Genomic DNA, 22,136 nt, shown 5'->3' with positions numbered 1-22,136 from the left:
CTCTCTTTCTCTCTTTTCCTCCTCTTCCTTTTCTAAGGAAAGCAGTTGGTAATAGCATCCAAGGAAGGTGGTGTAGTGGGATTCAGTACAGCTGGGAGCCTTATAGCGGGGAATGAGAGGGAGAGAGCGAGCTGTAATGAGGGGGGAAGTTGCAGATAGAGCAGTAAATCAACAGTATAAATTTGCTGCTTACTTCAGCACTCCACTTCTTTGAATCTTTCTCAATTAGCACTTGTTCTGAGGGGCCTGCTTAATAGCTTATGTGAAACAAATATTAACATAAATTGTTTAATTATATCAAAATCTTGAATTCCTCCAAGACGAAAAATTGGTTTTAGCTAGGAATACATCTGCAATAAAACATCATCTAGTTAAAGTAAACGAGCTCTAAGGAAAGCCATAAGATTGTAGCTGAGCTACTTTTACAGTTTATTTTCATGGTATTTAAATTATGATACCAGTGGGTATTTTTAATTAGTGCCTCTTTAAAGTGTGCACTTGTCTACATAAGCCATTTTGGCAAATTTGACTCATTCATACAGTGGTTGCTGTAAAAGAGGCCAGCACAGCCTGCAGGAATTGGAATTAAAAGTTTCTGCAAGCTGTTGTCGACATGACCACATCTCATTAACTTAAAAAATGGAGATTATTTGCCTGAAAGCTTGATTTGACTAACAGTAATCAAATATTAGGCTCAGTGGAGAAGGCGGAGGGGAAAACAGCTTCGCTGTTGTGATCCATATCCTTAAGTGTTGAGCGGTTCGCTTTAAATAGCGATCTCGTATTTCTGCTTTGACAAACATAACAGGGGAAAAAATAATAAGACATATGGCTTTGTGAATAATCCAGGTTAGTTTTATTTTCCAGTCTGACATCCTATTTACCAAGTTTACCAAGGATAAATATAATTTCTCTGTTGATCCTAGTATTAAGAAGAATTAATTATCTTCAATAGTTTCCCCTGAATTATGAAAGTTTAAGTACTGGGAATTGTTTATATCTCGTGATTATCAGCTGTTAAATAGGCATGAACTTTAGGTTTGTATCCCAGAATCATTTAACTTTTCATGAAATATGATGAGATAGGTTGCAAAATTTTGCATAAAATGAACCAAAATAGAGAACTGCCTTTCTGATCTGTGAAGTCTTTAAATAGCTCGTTAAATGAAATAGGTGAGGGCGGGGGGAGGGGGGTCTCCCTTTTGTGCAATAATTAAGGTGTGAGAGTATGAAATTCAAAAATGCTTGTGCTTGAGAGAGTGGTAGGGTCAAAATTCAGCATGATGTGGTGGTGTGTTTTCCTGTTAAGCAAGGCACAATGTCATACCTAGATGGAAGCTGTGGCACACGTTATTTAAAAAAAAAAAAAAAAAAAGGGTGCAGTTAAACAAAAGAAGATAAAGTCTTGTGCCTTTTTATGTCTTTGAACTGAGAACATGTGCTGCATTTTACTAAAGGAACATGAGCCTTGAATGTAAGTAACTGGTTTTTGCATTAGGTACTCCCTGGAGGTAGCAGAAAAATATCATGTCCCTGCATGAAATGCGAATGTGAAATCTACCAGAAAGAAATATTTATGACCATTTTATGCTTGATTAGACTTGGATGACATCTGTTAGAAGACAGGGACTGGACAAAGAGAGAGACGCTCGGGGGCAAATGTTAACAGAGTTGTTTAGATGATGCTGGGGCAGGAGCGTCCATTTACTGCCAGGCAAAACATAGGAATTGTGTTAGCGAGAGTGCAGCTGACAGGAATTCGCTGTGATGGAGACACTGTAAACTGACGGGCTGCAAGACTAAAATGCAGCTGTTGATATTCGCCGCGCTGCCACGATTTATGGGCAGGTATTGCAGCTAAACACAGATACTGTAACTTCCAGGGAGCAGCTGCATTAACAAAGTTATATAAATGTGAGTCAGCTGTAAAAAAGCGACATCTTCACTTTTTAAAGTTGTTATTCCGCCAGGCTGCACAGAGAGTTGGAAAGACTTTCAGAAAAAAAAAATAAAAAAAGCTGTATTTTCTTTTTATTTTTTTTTTTTTAAGTCTCTGCAGAATAGACTGCTCTGAAGCAATCAACCTGAGTGTTTACTTTCCCCTCCTTGCTTTATCGCTGCTGCTTTTCCCCGGATCCTGCTGCTTTCTGAGCGAGCCGTGGTCCTTGGCTGCATCTGCCTCTGCAGAGGGGCCACAGGGACGGGCAGCGCTGCCAAAGCCACCGGCGCAGCCCTCTCAGCTGGTGTAAATCTTTAACTCCAAAGTTTGACAATTCATCAATTGTTAGCCTTTATGTGTTTTTAATGTTAAACTGTTGTTTACCAGCTCTGCAGAAGCGGGTTTTATGGCTGGAGGTACAAACACTCACTTCGCTCTGGGTCCTTTCCCAGCTTTCTTTTCCTGTAAATTTTCTCTGTCTGGAATGCTTATGGGAAATGTTATTTTGTTTTTGTTTGCAACAGCTCTGTTGTTTTGATTTTGTCTGAGTGGTATGGAAAACAGTACGTCACTTGGAGTGGGTGTTTTGTCTATTGGCCATTTGGCTATTGCACATATATTTCTCATACTTATTACATGATGACAAGGGAACCCAAATGGCATAATTTTCCAGTTGAATTTTGCTTTCCAGTTTAATAATAGTGAAAGGAAAACAAAGTTAATAGATTTAGCAGTTTTGATACTGCTCACATGCTGATAGATGCCTTTGGGTTTTTTTTCGCTGTGGTTAAGGGTCTATTTAGACAAAGGTCAGATTAATGCATATATCGGTTTCTATAATAAACTGCATAAGGATTATGTTACACATTTTGCATACAGTTGTGAAAAACTGTAATTTAAGTACCCAAGCCCATAAAAGGGTAATAAACAACTTCAGTATCATCAATATGAGTAGTCTGGGGTACTTTTTACTCTGATTTTTTAGCCGGTCCATAACAGAAGTAGCAGCAGATGCCTTTTAATTGAAAAATGATCTGAAATAAATTTTGCACTTGAAAAGAGAACGCGGCATTCTCCATATAACTGTTTAGCTGAAGAGATTTGAATGTAAGATACACCAATTCTTGCACAGTATTTACCATCTTGGGGAGAGAATATCGAAAGAGCACAGAATGCGGCTTTAAGACCAGATAATTTTTATGTATAGTACAGAAATATAAAATGGAAAGTATGATTAATTTTTCAATTTCTCTCTGCAGATATCTAATAATTGTGCCCGTGGACTGCCAAAGGCTCCCATTAAAGATTTAAAATGCAAAGAAAGGTAGAATCAAAAAGATGGTATTTTGGATTAAATAATGTAAAATAACTGTAGGGCAATAGCAAAGTGAAAAGCTATTGGCAAAATAAAAGCGTGGTGTCAACTCTCCTTGAGACAGACTTAAACATTTACGCGTTCAGGTGCATCTTTTTGTAGCCGGGATTTAAAAAAATATAAAAATACTTAAAGGTTGCTTAAGCCAGCTGTGATTTTAAAACACATTTTTAGGCTTTCAGGTTTTGCTATACTTGTTCACAACAGAGTGATGGAAAATAGAGTGTGTTATCCTGTATTATAAAACCCTCCATAAATACAGTGGCAAGGGTTGTAATCAGTTGTCCAACATTTAAGAATATGTTAGCAAACTCCACGGCTAATGTTTCTTTCATTAAGTACCAACAGATACAGAGTGGCCAGAAAGCATTTTGCAACAGCTACTGGGGAATGTGCTATTTTTGTTAGCCTCGGAAGAAGGGATGCTGCAGCCGTCGTATATAGAGGCTGTCAGAAAGGTCCAGCTGGACTTTTCCTCCCTTTTCTGTACTGTCTTTATCACTTTGCTCAGTTCCACATAATAACATCTTCATCTGAGATTGCTGTGGCACAGGGGAACTGCATTTGTTGATCAAATTTGGCTGGATAACACTGTGATCTCGTATCCTGAAGTGCGGAGATGTGCCTGGAATACGTAAGCGTAAAGCTGGCCCCTTGATTGATTGATTCTGCCTGTCACAGAACAAGATAACTGGATCAGTAAATACCCTGTGCACTTCAACTTCATCTACACAATCAAAAGTGAGGGCATCATGGGGCTGAAAAACACCGAGGCATGATGGGAATATCTACATTTCAGAATGATAGCCAGGAACTTGCGAAAAGCGAGGAAGAAAAGAAAAATTTTCTATTTTTTTTCCCTGTGTGTTTGTACACGAACAGCAGTGAAAAGCACATTAATTTCTGTGTGTTTGCGGTCTGTCTGTCTCTCCGTGGATTTATTTCAGCTTCTCATCGGTGTAACACTGCTGCTGTTGCCGGTGGTACTAAGCCAGCATAAGGCAGGAGTAAAACAGGTGAATCAGACTCCAGATATTTCAGGGAAAGCGTGTTTTTTGAGGGCTTTTGTAGAAGGTGGCGTTTTATCAGGTAAACCGTAATAAAGTTATGCAACTAGCTGAGGCTATTTGCTGCTTTGACCACTCCTAGAACTGTTCTGATGAACATCCTGAATTTGTACTGTGGGATTCAGCTTCATCCTGGGAATTTAAATTGACTTTTAAATGAGAATTAAGAGTGGAGACAACAACAACAAAAAAGCTAAAGACGACAGGTGGCAACATTTAAATTAAAAGGCCACACTTTTATCTAGAAAATGGAACATGGGTAAGAAAGGCAGGTTTCTCGGAGTTTCGCTGTGTTTTCAAGGGTTGGGTTTGGGCTAGAAAATGACTGCTAGAACACAATTTTAAGAAATTCTGAAGACTGGTGCTCCCCTTCAGAAGTGTGTGTGTGCGTGTCAAGAATTGCTGATAAAACTAGTTGGTCCGTCTCTAGCCTGCCGTGTCGTTTCTCCTTGCCTGCTGCTCCTGCATTGCGTGGTGGTTTGAACGAGATGAGATGGCGGAGTAAGAAAGAGATGCCTGCCCAGGCCACCCTCGCCATGGCTTTAGCAATGGCGAGATGTGGTTACCTGCCCCATCTCCTTCTCGGGGTGATACTTTGCAAGCACAAGGTGTTAAAGCCATAATGAGCAATTGCTGGGCAAAGCCTGTGTGGTCCCTGTGGCTGAGCATCTCACATCCACGAAAGGGAACTGCTCTGTGACTGGATAAGGCAACACCAGCACTGACGCAAATCCTGAGGCTCAGGGCTGCAGGATTAGGCAATCCTGGGTGCAGTTTATTCCAGTGCTTTTGCTTTTAACTGTTTTCACAATTTATTAAAAGCATTATGTGTAGCATTTAATCTGGCACTTTTATTTAGTGCTTCATTTGTCTAAGACACAGATCAGCACAACTTTCTGTAAAGCACCTATAGGATTCCTTCAGGTGCCTCAGAAGGTGTGGGGAGCTGGAGAGATCAGGAGCCCTTTTGTGGTGACTGAAGACCTGCTCGCTCAGAGGAGCGTGCTCGGGCCATGCCATGCTATTGCATAAACCCAAAATGCTTAAGCAGAAAATACTGCCTGTTTACTTGGAAAGTTTATGGATTCTTCTGCATCTAGGACTGTTTATATCTGGCTATGGCTTCAATGTATGTATCACTCCCAAGTATCATATTGAAAGGATAAAATGGTTGGCTGTGGCCTCTCAAAACTGTAATCATGTCTCTGTGGACTTTCTGACATCCCATATATTGAAGAAGGTTGCAAACTGTATGATAGGGTACTTTGCCTCTGCTTCCTTTCCTTGTATAGGTGGTGACAAGAGCTGACTACTCATTACTGACTAGCATACGGAGTTTACAGTCCTCTGGGTGTAGCTTTCAGAGCTTGGTTGGAGTACCGTTACTTTACGTTACTGGCATGGTTTGCTGGCTGTTTTGGATAAATGATTTAAGGAAAATTTGGCAAATGGCTTGTACCTCGTTTTCCAAGATTTCCTCAGGATAACCTGCATTTTTTCATCTGGCACCTGCTTTTTCATGGAGAGGGTGCTCGCTCTTTTGGAGTCAGTATGACTCAGTAGGCGTGGAAAAGTAGCTGTGCATCAAAATTGCTTTCCTGCCAGAGCCTGTGCATGGGCTTCGTTCGGAGAGAGGGTTTGAGGTTGTCTCCTAAGGGTTACAGGGCGTGACCTTTCTTGTTCTGGTGGATTCCAGCCTTGAACAATTCCTTTCTAGGAATGAATTGGGCACGGGTGAGTTATAGTAGTTGCATATCTGTGAGGCTGCACACCTGCAGTGCTTTCCGATGAGATGCCCAGAGACACCGGGCACAGTTTTGCAGGTTAATGGCCATGGCTGCCCGGGTGGGAGCTTGGAGCTGGAGGGTGACAGCAGCAGGTACCTGGTGTGCTCAGAGCTGTCGGGGCACTCACCGTCGGTGCAGAAACAAGCCTCAGGAGAGGTATTGGTGCTATTTGGCCACCATCTGAGAGAGCCACATATGGTGCTTATAATATCATATCTGTCTGCGAGGAGCTGCTGGAGAGGCGGCCGGGGCCGGGCGCTCCCTGCGTGAGCTGACGTTCAGCAGCGCAGCGAGTGCTCGCCAGATGAACCGAGGTGCCGGAGAGCCTGTGCTCCCAGCGAACGGTGAGCAGGAGCTGAAAGCTGGAAAGGAAACTCTGCTTTTTCCTGGCAATAAGAAATAGGAAAGATAAGAGCTGCATTCTTCTCATCCAGCAACTGCAATTGTAGGGAAGAGATGAGAAGCTGTCCCCTGGGGAAATAGGAAGAGATATGGAAGACCAAGTGCATACCTATGAGGTGTGATGACCAGAAAATAGTGTGAGGACATTGCTTCAGATTATGGTATATCAGACCAGGGACAGTCAGCATCATGGGACACGTTGTGGTACAGTGGGCTGTGTGATTTGCACTACTTGATGGCTCTTCACACTCCTCATGTGACAAAACAATGGAGGTGATAGTACCTCTGTGTGTCACGTTCTCTGATTTATGGCATTGGTGGAATAGACTCATTTAAACTATTAAGTTTGTTGGTGTGGAAATTAGCTGGAGCAAATAGAGACTGGAGGCAGCCTGCTGTGGACTGTTGCCTCATTTCTCAAAAATATGGCAAAAGTAAAGGGGAGCTTTAAGCAAAGTCCAGCCATTTAATAATCTTATGTGTTAAGCATCCACTAAAAATAGAAAAATTGATAATATGTACAGAACAGGGAGATTTCAGACAGTTGGAGTTGTTTTCTACAGAAAATAATAGGCCGAGTGTTCATTTTTAGATGTTGACCACTGCTATTAGGTATTTATGACACTGGAAATGCAACAGAAGGCTAAAAGCAACCTGTAATACACCACAACAGCCAAACATTGGCTCAAATTAGCCCATAACCACAACTTAAAGAGGATGTTTAACTCAATGTTAAATGCTGGAAACCATCTTACATCACTTCTTGGTGATCAAAAGCTTTGCAAAATTGGTCACCACTACACAGGTAGTGTTGAGGATGCAGAAGCAATGAATGTAGGAGTTACAGGTGGCCAGGATCCTTTAAGTAAAGTCTCATCTCCTGGGGACCAAGGACCTTCCTTTCTGTTTTATGTACCTTTGTCCTTGTTCTTTTCTCTTTTCCCTGGTCCTTCAGCTGGCTGGGGTGAGAAGCGTAATTTTTAGGCAGCATTTGCAGGTTGTTTTCATGAAGCACCGATGTGAGAAAACTCCTGAATTTGACACGCGATGGAAGGTGGGGCAGGTTCATGGCTCTGAGGGTAATTCTGAACCCCTCCACCGTGGGCCATGTTTTCTTTGGCTGGAGCGTTTGACAAGGCTGACATATTTATGTACAGAGCTGGTATTTAGCTTGGAATTTTACACATATGAATGATGAACTAAACAGAACTCATTTATTTTTTTCCTTCCCTCTGTAGCTTTTTTTTTCCTCTTTTTTTTTTTTTTTTTTGAAATGTGGGGTTACATATTGCAGACAAGTCTCAGCGTATCCACCCCATGCTTGACCACCAGAATTAATAACTAGCCACATTCCTTGATGATTCTATAGGGATTGGAAGCTAGGCAGCAGAGTTTGCTATGCAAGAGAGTTAATAAAAATTTTCATTGCTGGAGGAAAGCTTATATACAGTAGTCTGTTTGTCCTGTATTTCAACCACCTGAGTCAGAGCCAAAAAAGCAATTGTCTACTACATATTTCAAACAGATGCTGAGGGGTAAAAGGAGTGACTAGAATTCACAGCAATAAAATGCTGGCTCTTTAAGTTCCCTTGAAGGAAGTGAACCCATAAAATTTTTGCTGCTGACTTGTTTGTCCAGTTCTTTGAAGTATTTAACATTAATTTAGTCTGCAAATCATTGCCACCTCAATTTTTCATTGAAGTATCGAAGCCTGCTAAACACATAACCTCGGAGCGCACAAAAAAAATGATTCTTTTAGCAGATACATTCATTTAGCCGTTATCCATTTGAAAACTTACTACTGATGCTGGTGGTAGGGTATGTTACAGGTATTTGCAAAAGAAAACTTTTCAAACAAGTTTCTTTTTTATGACTATTAATTTCACTTGCAGAGGGTAAGTATATTTTAAGTGGTGGTCTTCCACCCGGTTCCCCCCCACCGCTCTTTTCTGTTAATAACACCCATTGCTGCTGTGTGTCAGAAGCCGAGGTGGGGGGCCAGGACGGTTGGGTTTGAGTAATGGACCGTGCAGAAATTGTTAGAGGTTGTAGCCGTTCAGGAGTAGATGTGCCTGTCCCGTGCTGGCCACCGAGCGTGGCAGCAGCAGGGTGGGAGGTTGTGGAGGCGTGGGCTGGTGGACACCCTTCGTGCTACAGGTCCATCTGCAAGCAGTTCGTGCCCTTCTGGGCTCTGCCCAAAGTTTCTGAAAACCAGAATGCATCGATGACAATCCCGCTCACGCCAAGCAAAGATGAAGAGAGTGTTTCCCCCATCTCAGATACTCTGTCTTCCAAGCAGTCTTCAGGCGCAGACAGGCGAAGTGTCCACAAGGGTCATTCTCGTTGCCTTTTTTGCAAGAAAACTCGGATTAGTCAGCCAGCGGTGGATGCTCTGGCAAATGACCGAGGTGAGTTATTGCTATGGGATCCTGATCGACAGCCTCTTTTTTTTTTTTTCCTTTCCCCCCCTTTTGACTTCTTCCATCTAAATTTAAGTTTCTCCCTTCTCCTGAACCTTGTGCCATGGGTGATGTGCCAGAGAAGACCCCTTGCCCCATGGCTGCGGGCTCTGGCCCTACCCATGGCGATGCTGCTGGGACCCAGCGGTGGCATGAGCGGAGGACATCAGCTGTGAGGGGAAGTTTAAAAAACGCCATCAAGCTTAAGTTGGAAAAAAATATCAACACAGAGGGTGTCAATTGAAAACCAGCAGGGTGGGAAAGCTGCTGTGCTGTAGTGGGAATGCAGCAGCCTCAAGGCCCTTTGAATGATTGGTGACACACTAGAGATATTGTTAAATTACCTTTTTTATTGGTTCTTGAGTCTTATGTCTTAAAAGACTATTCTTTGGAAGAAGTCAAGAGAATCCTTATATTTGGTTTAGATATAAACCTGAGATGCAAAACGTGGATGTGGATCTGGGCCTGAACTTTTCCAAAGGGGCATATTTCAGGCTGGGATTTTGCTGTGAGACCTCTCTTTGCACATGATGGTTTGGAGGACTTGTGCGGAGTGTTAACCTGCAGCACAGCCAGGCTTCAGCCGGCTGGAACAGGGAAATAGTGAAATATTTCCGTAGAGGTGTCTTCAGTTGTGTAAAGTTTAAAAGGAACATTTGTTTTGTTTTGGGTTTTTTTTTTCAGCACCAAAAATTGAATACAAGGATTTACCAAGTTTTAAATCCACTGATTATATTGAAGAGAGGACCAGAGAGTGTTTGAGCTTGGTTATGCTAGTAAGCAACCAGAGAAAAGGTTTTTTGCATCTAATTCTACTTTTAAATGTTCAAAACTCCTTGTCTATTTGTAGTTCATTCATATTGTTTCCAGTGTTGAACGCTTTTCATCTCTGTGCTTTAGTTGCCCTGTCTATAAAACCTGGATGGTGGAGAAGAGGTTTTTAATTTTGTTGAAGGACTTCAGGATGATTTCAGAGGGGATGTGTTTTGCTAGTAGTTTGCAAGAGAACTTGGGGCAGAAGCTTAATGAAGGATCACTGGTGAAACACTCACTTTAATTCAAACACTTCTGGTTAAGACTTTCTCTCCAGCCTCCATGGTCCCATATTTTACATTCACTCCCAGCATGGACTTCCTTCGCTCAAGGTCCCACAGGTAAACTACAAGAGCAAAATATACTACAGGGCCTCATACCAAAACTTAGAGTGGGAAATTTTAACCGTCCAGCTTAATTTTTCATGACTGTAGAACAATAGCCAAGCTTGTGTCTGGGTACAGAGGTGGCTGCCGGGACGACCCCATTAGCCTCCGCACAGGCAGCTTTGCCCCCTCCGTGGGCGGCGGTTTGGGCTGGGAGCGGGCTGTGGCCCGCGGTGGCCGTTTGCATTTCTCCTGCGTTGGAGCGAGATCATCGTGGTGACAAGTTCACGCCGGGAGGTGAGGGCTGAGCGTGGCTGTCGCCCGTAGAGCCGCACTTTGTGTCTGCCTGCTGGGGAGCAGCTGCAGGCGGGTGAAACCAATAGGAGCAGTGGTGATGCTGAATGGGAAGAGAGGATTTCTGAACCCGAAAAGGGCTGTTTATGTATCGTAAACCCCTTTTCAATGTTGTAAACCCCTTGAAAGCAGCTCCTCTGCCTCCTCTTTGCTCTGCGCGGCACCAAGCATCCAAGTTGGCTCGCTGGTAACAGCAGCAGCTCAATATGGTTTTTGTAGCACTCAGGAGGAATGGGGAAAATTTTGAAAAAAATCTCCATTGGCTAACAAATTTCAGCATTTTTCAATTGTATGCTGACTCCTAAGCAGCAGGCTGGCATCTACAGAGTGTCAAAAAATGCTGTGAGTTGGTAATCATGAATTACAGCAGGAGATCAGTTCAGCTTAGTGTTCCCAAAGCCTCAGAGATCAAAAGGTGCCAGTGAGAAAGATAAAGTATCGAGAGGCAGCGAATATGCCCGGCTGCCTGAAACTTCGCTTCACTGTCTGGTTTGAGGCAAAAAAATGTTGTTGCTGAATTTTGTAAGGGGAAAATAAAAAAAAGAATATGGATAACATTTCTATTGAGGCATGGACTATTTCCAGGAAAAGTAATGAGGATGTGAAATGATTGCTGAGGTGCTTTTAGGTTTTTATATTTTTGTCTGTTTTATCTATTCGTTTACCTGATAGAGCAGTAATTAAATGAAGGAAAGCAGTATGAAGAAGCAAGAGGGCAGGATGGCGTGTTCTTTCTTAATTTTCTATCAAATGCAGAGCGATACGACTGTGTTTTTTTAAGCTGTGTAAGTATGCATTTCCTTTTTTTGTACTCTTTTCTTTTCAGTGTCATTTCCAGGAAATGGCACTATCAAACGATATATATATGTGTCACGTTTCAGCCCAGTCTGGGGAGGTGGTGTGTGGTGGGGGGGGTAGATCAGCTTACCCCTGGTTCCCTGCTGCTGTGCCCCAGTGAGATGGAACCTGGGTCTTCCAAGCACCCGGGACCCCCGTGTGTTTGTGCTTGGACTCCTGGGTGCTGTGCAATGGTGAGGGGCTGGAGCTGTCTCCCAGGTGGGTAGCTCCCAGGCTTTTAAGAGTATCAGTAGATAAGGATTGAGATTTTGAGGATATCAAGGGAAGCAAAGGATTTGTGAGCACGCATGGTGCCTAGGCATCACCTCCAGCTGCTCAAAGGGTCCCAAGAAGAGTGAAGTTAATCAGTAGTAGAAACGATCTAATTTTAAGATGGCAAAAACCTCCTTTGCTTTTTCCAAGCTCTTATCCAAGGAGGAGGGCAGTCGTTGCTGGAGGGCAGCCTGTCTGTCTGGGGTGTATCTAGTAAAAGTAGAAGATTTTTTTTTTTTTCCACCCGCTTTCAAAATCCTTTCACCACTTCCCCAGATTATTGGCAAAATGAGGGTAGCGGCAGATTCCTTATAACTCTCTTCCCCTTCTGCATCAATTATGTGTATTTGCGAGGCAGAGCTTTGAGTCAGCTCTCCTTCCTTTCTCTCTTCTGGTTGCTCCCAAGGGAGAGAGTCTCTTGGTAATCAGAGCTGCATCAGTCCAGAGAAGAATACAGTTTTGTTCCCTTCTCAAATGACATATGACTATCAGGCATCTCATGGGTTCTCTGAGCGGGCACATGAATTGAACCTTTTAGGAGTCTCGGTGATAAATGGCCTGATGGGTAGGAAGCAGACGCTCGTTGCAGGTCTCGGGGATCTGCCTGGTGGAATTAAATAGCTGCCATGTTAGCGATGCCCTTTTACCCTTCTGAGCTCTCCTGCGAACGTCACCAGCGCCGCTCGAAAAAGGAAACAAAGTTTGCCACAGAGTGGGTTAGGGGATTTTTTTTTACTTTTGTTTTTGTTGCCTGTGTGGTGTTCTGTGGGGTTTTTTTACAGCGCAAGCACAAGAGATGTTTTAATTAGCCCTGGTAGGATTGTTTCTTGCCTTATATGAAACTAATTATGAAGGATCATGGGGCACATTGGCACGGTTGCAGTCCTTGTGTCTCAACCTGGCTTCCGAGGAAAAGTCTGTAATGCTGCCGGTGTCTGCGGACAGGGCTGGATCCCGGTGCCAATGTCAAGTGGGGATTTTTTCCTAATATGGACAGTAGTCCACAAGGAACTGGATGAAGTCCATCGAACTAACGTCGCCAACAGCTATTAGAAAGTTTGGCTATACTCTGCTTGGACCAGCCCTGAGTTAGAGACCAGAAGGTAAAAGGCTTTTTTGCTCTGTTACTTGACATCACTTGGCCAAGAGTAATGTACTAAAAGCACAAACCCAGGGATGCTGACAGGAGGTGCCGCCTGTTTGCCAGTTCCCTGTGCAAATAGCTGTACAGTCGTGGCTTTTGCAAGACGAAGCTTTTTTGGTTTGCTTTGTTTTGTTTTCCTCCAGAGTGAGCTCAGAGCAGGGCCCGAGCAGGCGCTGGCACACCCTCCAAACCCTTTCCCTTTCTAATTTTTTGGGACATATGCCCCGCTTTACCTTCTGGTGTAATACTGATGAAGTGCGAGTGTTTCCACTCACAAAACTTCCACTTGTCCTAATTTTGACGATGCGAAATTTGTGTATACAAATTGTCATCGGAGTACTCGCTAGTGGATTATACAACCAGTGCTTTAAACTGGCAGTGACAGCTGATTCCTGGTCAGCAGTAAATGCAAGGTTTGTTTCTAAGGAAAATATTGTGAAGCATGGGGGGGGTTTGGGGTTTTTTTTTAAGTCTTGATGTTCTGTATTAGACATAGGCTGTTTTTAAACATCAGCATGTGGTTTTCTTCTTTGATGTTTTTCACGAAGTGGGTTCTGCCTTCCACTTTAACAAAAGTCCCCTGTTCCTCTTACGTTGTTTTATGCTGCTAATGATGTTGCTTACTCAAATAGATGTGTGCATGTACATTTAAAATGCAACATTCCCCTTCAACACTCCACTGAAACATAACAGAACTGATCTTCTTTAGTGATCTCCTGTGCCAGAATTTTCATGTTTTGAAATTAAAATGGATTCTCCTTATCTTCTCATAGCCCCTTTGATCCATTGCCTGTGGGTGTATGGTGGCACTAACGACAGAGGACGGGGAAGCCTCAGCTTTGTGTGGCGTCATTAGCTCCAGAGCATTAGCAGCATCCCTGTGAGGAGCGGCCGTGCTCCCCGTACGCCAGGAGAGCAACCCGCGTCCCCCCGCGTCCCCTGCGCTCGGGGCGGGGTGGGATGCTCTCCCTGGCAGTGCCCTGTGCACATGCTGGGCGTTTCTGCAACGCTCTTCCCTTTTCCCGGGGACCTTTTCGGTGTCTCGGCAGTGGAGACTTGGAAGGCGTTTCCTGCAGTGATACTGGCTTTCCAGACATCCCCGATCTTTTCCTTCCTCAGGTAGCACATAGCTCCAAGGACTGAACCTGGCGATTAGACCTGGGTTCATCTCTCCAACCAGTCCATACCTGTGCCAAGAGTTTGCGTGGTTGTTTTTTTCCAGCTGTTCGTTCAGGCCAAGGTTTGTCATTTGTAGCTGGTCTCAAGTGGTGAAGCGAATAGCTTGAACCTTTCTGCCGGGGCTCTGCGTGCAAGTACTGTCAAAACTGTTCTCAGTGATGAGTTGGTTCCTTTTTTTCTTTTAATGTCGAGTACGCAGCTAGTGTACCCATTAGAGTGTGCAGAGGGATGGCACAGAAATGAGGATACACATGTGTACGTATCAGATGCTGAAGTGCAGCGTTCTTGTTATAAATATAGCTCGGCTGTGTTCCTTCTTACATTTCAATTTTATAATCCGTTCCAGAAGATCTGGACAAAAAATACTGGAGCGTAAGAGAGCATTAGTTTCTGGGTTCTTCAAATAATAATTCTTAGTAAGGAAACTAGTAAATAAACCTTTAAAGATGGGCAAGATGACATCTTCCCTAGTTCTAGGAATTGGACTTGGGGTATAGATTTATGAAAGGTAAAATAAAGGACAAGTAGAAGCAGGAGCAGAACTGTATGTTTTATTTTTTTAGTTTATTGCTAAAATGTATGAATTGTCCTTTTTTGTTTGTTTTATTGGTGTGATTATATATGATCTATCTTTACATGTATACTTTTTAGACCTGGTGGGCCAACTGTGATGAAATGTTTGCTTTGAATACGTGTCCAGCGTGTTAACTTTTCACAGCGGAAAGTTGTGAATTCATTTTTATACAAGGGAAGCAAAAAAGGGGCGGGGGGGGAAAGAGGAGATTGTTAAATGTATGGAAACCCTTATTGGCTGAATTATATAACTGAATTCATTCAACATGCTCGGTGTATCTTGTTCTCCTTTCAGTATTGCCACTCTGTTCATCACCCCTTTTAGTGCTTTAGGCATATGGCGTGCAGTACATCCAGGGAAGTGTCAACAATATGGCATATGTTATACATACTGATCTTGATACACCGTAGAAAATAATGGGCCTAACTTTAAAAGGCACGGTGCTAAGAATAGAGCGCGCTGCAACACGCAGACAGCGAATCCGCCATGAATGTCATGTTTGAAGACAAAAAGAGCTGTATTTTTCATTACTCCTGTGGCTTGGTTTGTATCTTGGCGTCGCTGCAAATGAAAAATATTACGGTCAGATGAGTACGGGCTGGAGCTTCGCCCGACGCTGGTACCGCGGGCTCTGCGGAGACTCGGGGGTCAGCTTGCACGGAGACGGTGGCAGGGTCGGGGGGGCGGTGTGCGCGGGCGAGAGAGGGAAGGCGGGGAGCTGTGGGACCCGTCAGCCCCGTGCTCCCAACGCCCAGGGCTGCCGAGGTGGGGACAGGCAGGGCCGTGTGCTGCCGCGGGAAGAGGGACAGGGATGTCCTGATGCGTTTCCAGGAGTCATTAGAGGGTCGCATTAGCTCACCACTTAGCTCTGTCTCTGCGCTGTAAATGAGCCTGCACGAGCAGATTGCTACGCTTACATTAAAACCACAGTGGTGGAAATGAGTCTTTCCAAAGACTCTTCCAAAGATCTGTCCATTAAGGATCTGACTGCGAGATCAGGGCTCTCATCTGGACTCGGAGCAGGAAAGTGAAGATGAAACGCTCTGTTTCTCATTTCTGGATCCTGGACTTACTCAGCTTCCCCTTTCGCAGCGAATCTTTTGTCCCCGGGAACACTCGTTTTTAAATTAGAAAAAATTTAAACAGAGGGTCCTTTGAAACACTTGGCCTGAAAATTGTTCCAGGGAGTCTCACCTTTAAAATAAATGACTCGTACTGTCGTACAGAGTATGTATATGTGTATGTCTGCGTTGCTGTTTATTGTGCTGCGCTGGCCTGGCTCTGAAGCTGTAACATCTGAAGTGCAGAGAAGCAGTGACTGGAGAAAGAAATATCTTCTTTCCAACAAAGATGAAATATTTGTCTGTTATCTCTCCGGCCTTTTTAGCGATTTTTGGTATTCCTGGGACCGTGCAGGTCACCACACGGAGAAAACAGAACAACAAAAATATTTATTTTTAATCTTTGTTGAATGCTGAACGTTTTGTGCATGTTTATGAGGGTTAAACATTAATAGCAGATGTTGTTAATGAATAGAAGGCTTGAGCCAGCTTCTGAGACCTTTTAGTTAGGACATGAATTTTCTGGTTGATGACAATACTTGTAACATGCCTAATTATGAAGTAGTGTTCTAATCAAGCCTTGAATAACTGAAGAATTTCCCCTCCTCTTCTGCGGTTATTTCAGTGGCACACACGCAGATCGCTTCACTGCCTGTGCTTATTCTTAGTGATTTTTCTTTTCTTAGAACACTCATTGAGGTTTTTTCCCCCCAAGAAGCACATTTATTTACGCTGAATGTCAGCGCAGGAACACGCACGCACATGCGCAGGCAGCTACGCGCACGCGTCCCCTCCGTCCCGACCCACCTGAACTGGTGCCAGCCTCTGAAGTTGTTGTCCCAGTTTGTCACACTTCCAGGTGAAGTACGTGAAAGTGATTACAGGTAATAAATATCTTTTTTTTTAAAACTTATTGCAGAGGCAGTTTTTCCCCTGTTAATGAGGGTAATTTGACTTGGTTGAAGGATTGCAGTTCTTAAGAATTAATGCAGCAATCCAATTCAAAGATTTAAAGACATCTAAGATTTTTCACAGGTCGTGTGCTAGTGAATGTGCTCCTATCACATAGCAGCTAATGGACTTGAACAACAGTCTGTCATTTACTGTTACCTCAGTGTATAGCAGCTTTGCCCTTGATAGCGAGTATACTTTCCCAGCAGCGCAGGTTATTTAGTAGTGCGGTATATTTGTAACACTTCTAAGAGACAGTATCCTATTTCTAACAGCCCTAATTACTGGATGAAGTGAGGTTACCTTTCTGACTTCCTTAATTACGTGTTTGGATCCTAATCTGTGCGAGCCCAAAGTATTTTATGCTCTAATAGCTGACTCTTAATTTTTTTTCAGATTTGTCTCCATGTATACACATATATAAAATAATTTCTGTATTGCATTTTCCCTGTATCAATGCATGAAGGTTAATTACTTAAATAAGGAAGTGTTAGGCACTAGTCTCCATAAGGTCCCGTTATTTTTAGGGATGCATTATTACCTTTTAACAGTGTTTTGTAATGACTTATTTGTAAATGCTATTGGAAATGCTCCGATTTCTTGATCCTATTATGTTCCTGGATATTAAAAATCCTATTTTAAGGTAATTAGAAGGATTCTCTTCTATTTAAATGTGTGTTCTCTAGACAGTGTCACTCTATACTCTGCACACAAGAACCTTTGTTCCTTAATTAGAAGAAGGACTAGCGCTCATTAATTGTGGGTACAAAGTGATGTCTGCTCAAATGAAGAAGCAATAATACAGTTTAAAAAATGATTGATCCTACATTTTAAGTCTTATACTATTTCGTACTGATAGCGATAAATAAGCAACATATAATGCAGGTTCCAAAGCAGCATGTTCAGATTTTTATTGAAAGATCTCTTTTTGCAAGGATAAACCTGTGTCGGGCACAATAAATAAAGGATGGATGGTACATACACGGCGTCTGCTGCTTAGAAAAGTCAGCATTTGTCAACAGTCGCACCGTAGTGATAGCTGAGATGCTGGAGTTAACTCCACCCCATACTTTAGAAAATGAAATAATTGTGGTAGCTGTGCAGTCAAAAGCAGTTTGGATCTTGGCCTTACAGAGCTATTATTGTGACGAAAAGAATATTTTAGTTACTGCTCACAAACAGGCTGAGTTATAAATGTTTGAGTATTTTGCAGGGTGTTATTTTGGAGGATGGAGACAAGTGTACTTTGTTCTCTGAATTTTACCGTCTCCCTTCCGTCCCCTTGGGAAGTTTAACTTAGCTTGGGAAGTTAAACCCAACACCCTTTACCAAAAAGCTTGGATTTATGTGATGGCCAAAGAACCACACCACAGGGGTGGTCCGAGACGTGGACCAGTGAAGGCTGTCCCCAAAAATCAGGAGCATGTTGGTGCTGAGCTTGGGGGTCCTGCTGCCAGGGTGGGATGCTGGGACGGTGTCTGTGTGGGTTTGGAGTTTGGGTCTTTTGTCATGTGAAGCTTTCCAAAAGTTAGGGCTGGGGAGGGCACCTCGTTAGGATGTGCATCATTGGAGGGTGATGCCCCTCAGGCTCCCCAGCCTGGGTCTCCATCTCCTCCCCAAACCCCGTGGTGCCTGCTCCTCTCCGTGCCCCACCTTGCCTCGCAGACTTGAGAGTGAAAAACCAACCTCATTTTTCTAACCCTAATGAAAACACGTACTAACAAGGCAAAGCGTTTCTTACGTGAAGAATAGGAAAGTTGGAAGACAGAGTCATTAGGCTTGTTTTTCCTGCTAATAGTTTCACGAATCAAAATGGTGAATGCTGGACTGGGGTGTGTATTTCACTCAAAGCATATCGGCACTGAAAGAACCCCAGAAAATGGGGGGTTTCTTGTTATCCTTCTCTGCTGTATGCCTCTTGGTGGGAAAGAAAAATAGTTTTTAAAGGATAAAAAACCTGTTCTTCAATTGACTATGCAAAAATCTTATTGCAGTATTTATTCCAAACCTGCACACATAATGTTCAGTCAAGGAGAAAACAGCAAAAAACAGTTGTTGATGGACTTAGCAGAGAACTGGATTAAATAAGCATTAGTCTACTGAAGCTGATTACAGGAATATGAAAATGCAGTATCTTAATGGTACATATTTTCATGTGGCAGCTCAGTTGCCTTTCATTTTGCAGCTAATATGTCTATTCTTATGAGTCATTTACTTCTTTAATTACCTTTTGCAGGCAAGGCACCATGGTATATTAATGTGAATGATTTTTACTGCCAGTTTATCATACAATGCCCCAGAAGTTGAAAGGCGTAATTGACTTGGAAGAGCAGCTCATGAAGGAAACAATATTTAGTTGACAGTTTTCCTTGTACTCTCTGTTGACGTTTATGAGTTTACACTATGCTAAAGGAGTAATAAACACAATTTTCTTTCAATAACAGGAAAGAGTCGCTTTTAAAATACATTTGTGGAAAACAGATTCGTTCATTTCTTGAATAATATAAAATAATGCGCTTCCAGTGATGAGATGTGTATAAGATTGTCAATTGAATTAAACCTTGGAAGGTGCGTTTATAACCTGCCTTAGAGCATTAAAAGATATTAGGGTGCATATGAATCGAATCAATTTAATGAATATTTAAATTATACGCAGATTTGGATAAATCATATTCAGATCTGCGTGTTAGATTATTCGGCGGCCTTCTCTTGTCGTCAAGTGGGAAAGTTTGAAGTGGGAATTCGAGGGATGGAGGCTCTGTTTCTGGAGATGGAAAAACCCTCGTCAGAAAGGTCTTGATAGACCCTGATTGGAGGATTATTGCGGACACTTTCTGTAACTTTCCTGAAGCCACAGGCTTGAGGAGGGTTTAAAATCAGCTTTGCGATCCGTCAAACTCCATCTTCTTCTGGAATGTGACTTTTATTGAAATGACCTTGTCAAATCGCAAATTCTTTTTTTCAGGCGTCCCCAGGTCCGTGTGCAGGTATGATTAATCATCCCATCCCGCTTTAATTAATTTAAAGGCGCCCGTGCCCAGGGCGGGAGCGGGCAGCGGGCTGGCGAGGCGAGCGCTTCCCCGCTCGGCTTGCACAGAGTTAAACTTTTCACAGTTTTCCCCGATTGTTTGCAGTTCAGCCCTCTGCAACATAATGAAAGTTTTCTAGCCATCTGTTGTTAAGCTGGCGGTGAGCAAGGCCAGTATATCCAAACAAAGTGCTGGCCTGCTGTAAACTGAACCTGTCAGTTGAGCATAGCTGGGCTGACCTCCCCAGGCGCGGGGCAGCGGCGGTACCAGGCACGGCCTGCGCCTTGGCTTCCAGGGGAACTACTTGGGGGGACCCTGTTTACTTTTTCCACTTAGCGTTCCTCCCACAGGCTTCAACTGGTTTATACTAAATCTTTAAATTGACACTGTTTTTTTTTTCTCTATTCTGAACTTTTTTTTTTCCCCCCTCTTTTTGGGGGTACTGAAAAAAATCTATTAAAACCCCACGGTTGCTGGAATTTGAGCTTTTTGGAGGTGATGTGGGGGGACGTGGGACAACAACTCGGTGCATGTGTGTGTGCCAGCGAGATTGTCTCTCAACAGAAAGAGCCATGTTGCCAAGTATCCCGGCTTGCTTTCTAGCTCCTGTTGTTCCCTTTGTTCTGTATTATTTAAGATCAGTAACTCATTTGCCTCTGAGGGTTGGGAATAACCGGCAAGGTAGAGCAGAGCAACCAGCATGTATTGTCTTCCTGTGAACCACGGTCGCATCCAGAAGTGGCTGAGGCTGCCTTCCAATCAATGAATCAATCAGGTTGGAAGAAACCTCTGGGATCATCGAGTCCAACCATTGCCCTGACACCACCCCGTCAACTAGACCATGGCACTAAGTGCCATGTCCAGTCTTTTCTTAAACACCTCCAGAGATGGTGACTCCACCACCTCCCTGGGCAGCCCCTTCCCATGGCTAATGACCCTTGCTGAGAAGAAATGCTTCCTAATGTCCAACCTGAACCTCCCCTGGCGAAGCTTGAGGCTGTGTCCTCTTGTCCTATCGCTAGTTGCCTGGGAGAAGAGGCACTTGTGGGTACTTCCTCCCGCTTCTGTCCCTTTCTGCCCAGGGGGGTGGTAGCTTCAGCGTAAGGTGCTGGAGAATTGAAACGTTCTGAGCAGGATTGCAAGGATCAGGCTGGAAATGCCCTTTACTTTGCAGGGCTTTGGTGTTGGGGGTTGTTTTTCTTTCTCGTGGGTACTAAATACACGCTGCTTTGGCCTCCCCTCCTCTGCCTCTGTGCATTTGTGCTTTTCCCAGTCTTGTTCCTCAGTTTGCCTTCCCTTTTGCCTTCCTACATAAATGCTAGTTTATTTATTCCTATTTGTCTAGGAAGTAATACATGTCATTTCCCTGCTAATATTCACCCAACACGAGCGATTTTAACTGTTTTAAAACTGGCAACAAAACCCAAAGCGCCTGTGCCAGGAAAGTGAGTATTAGGTATTACCTGTTTTCAGTGTTTGTTTTTTGGACTGGGCTTACAGCAAATACCTTTATGCTACTGCTACTGCCAAAATCACTCTTTCTGCTTTGTTTTCTCCGCTTGTGCTGTACCTGCTGCCCGGTCTTTGGCTGATTTCAAGTGTGTTTTACTTACTTCATGATTCTTGGAAAGCAAGCCTGATTCGCAGTGACCCCAAATGCTGCAGTTCTCAGTCAGGAGGAATTTGGCCTGAGGAAGAGCTGCCGAATTTGTGCTGTGTGTGAAACCAAGTTGCACCTTTGAAAAAGCACATCGCAGCCAGACCGTGCCTTCACAGCATGTAGCAAATGCCCTGTAAGCTCTGGAAAAGCAGTAAAGGTTGTTAAAAGTCATACTTTGCCTTTCCAGGAGACCCCATCGAGAGCTTGTGCTGGTCCCTGCCAGAGGGTGGGAGTGCCCAGGTGAGGGGATGCAGGGATGCAGCGGGGAAGGTGCTTCAGGTTACACCCCCTGCCATGTGTTTTTGGGGCAAAAGTTGAGGATGGCAGTGGTGAAAACCACTCGATTTTAAATTAAAATGACTGCACTTAACTGGGAAACCCCATCCAGCTCTAATCTGTTTGTAAGGTGACTGACACATAAAGTGCTTTTTGTTTTAAGGTGGAGGGAAATGCATTCAGGATAGAGTTTCTGGTATAAATGTCAGGTGCAACGCAGTGCATGCTCACTCAAAAAGTCAAGCAGATAACCTTGGCATTTAGGGACATTGCCTTGTATAAAACGAAATTGTATTTTGTTTTTAAGAAGGAGGACTGCATTAAGAGGTCACCTATTAGCTGTGTTTTTGCTAGCTGTCTGAAACTCAGCTCTACTGTCTATTAAACTCAAACCACTGTGTAAACATTCCTGTGTTGTTCCTGGTCTCTACAATGGCCAAGGGGATCGGGTTTCACCTGCCTGCACATCTTCAAGCAATTAAAGCAATTAGCTTGAAGCCATTTCACATTCAAGGTCTACTGTGACATTCAAGTCCAGAAGAAGTCTAGGGCAGAAAGAAAAAAAGCCAACTGTAGAAGGGCCACTGTGCAGCACACGCACACAAATAACCTGAGGGGGGGTTTTTGGAC

Source organism: Nyctibius grandis, chromosome 10 (genome assembly GCF_013368605.1).
Source record: "Nyctibius grandis isolate bNycGra1 chromosome 10, bNycGra1.pri, whole genome shotgun sequence".
Classification (NCBI taxonomy): Eukaryota; Metazoa; Chordata; class Aves; order Nyctibiiformes; family Nyctibiidae; genus Nyctibius; species Nyctibius grandis.
This window is presented reverse-complemented; position numbering follows the sequence as displayed.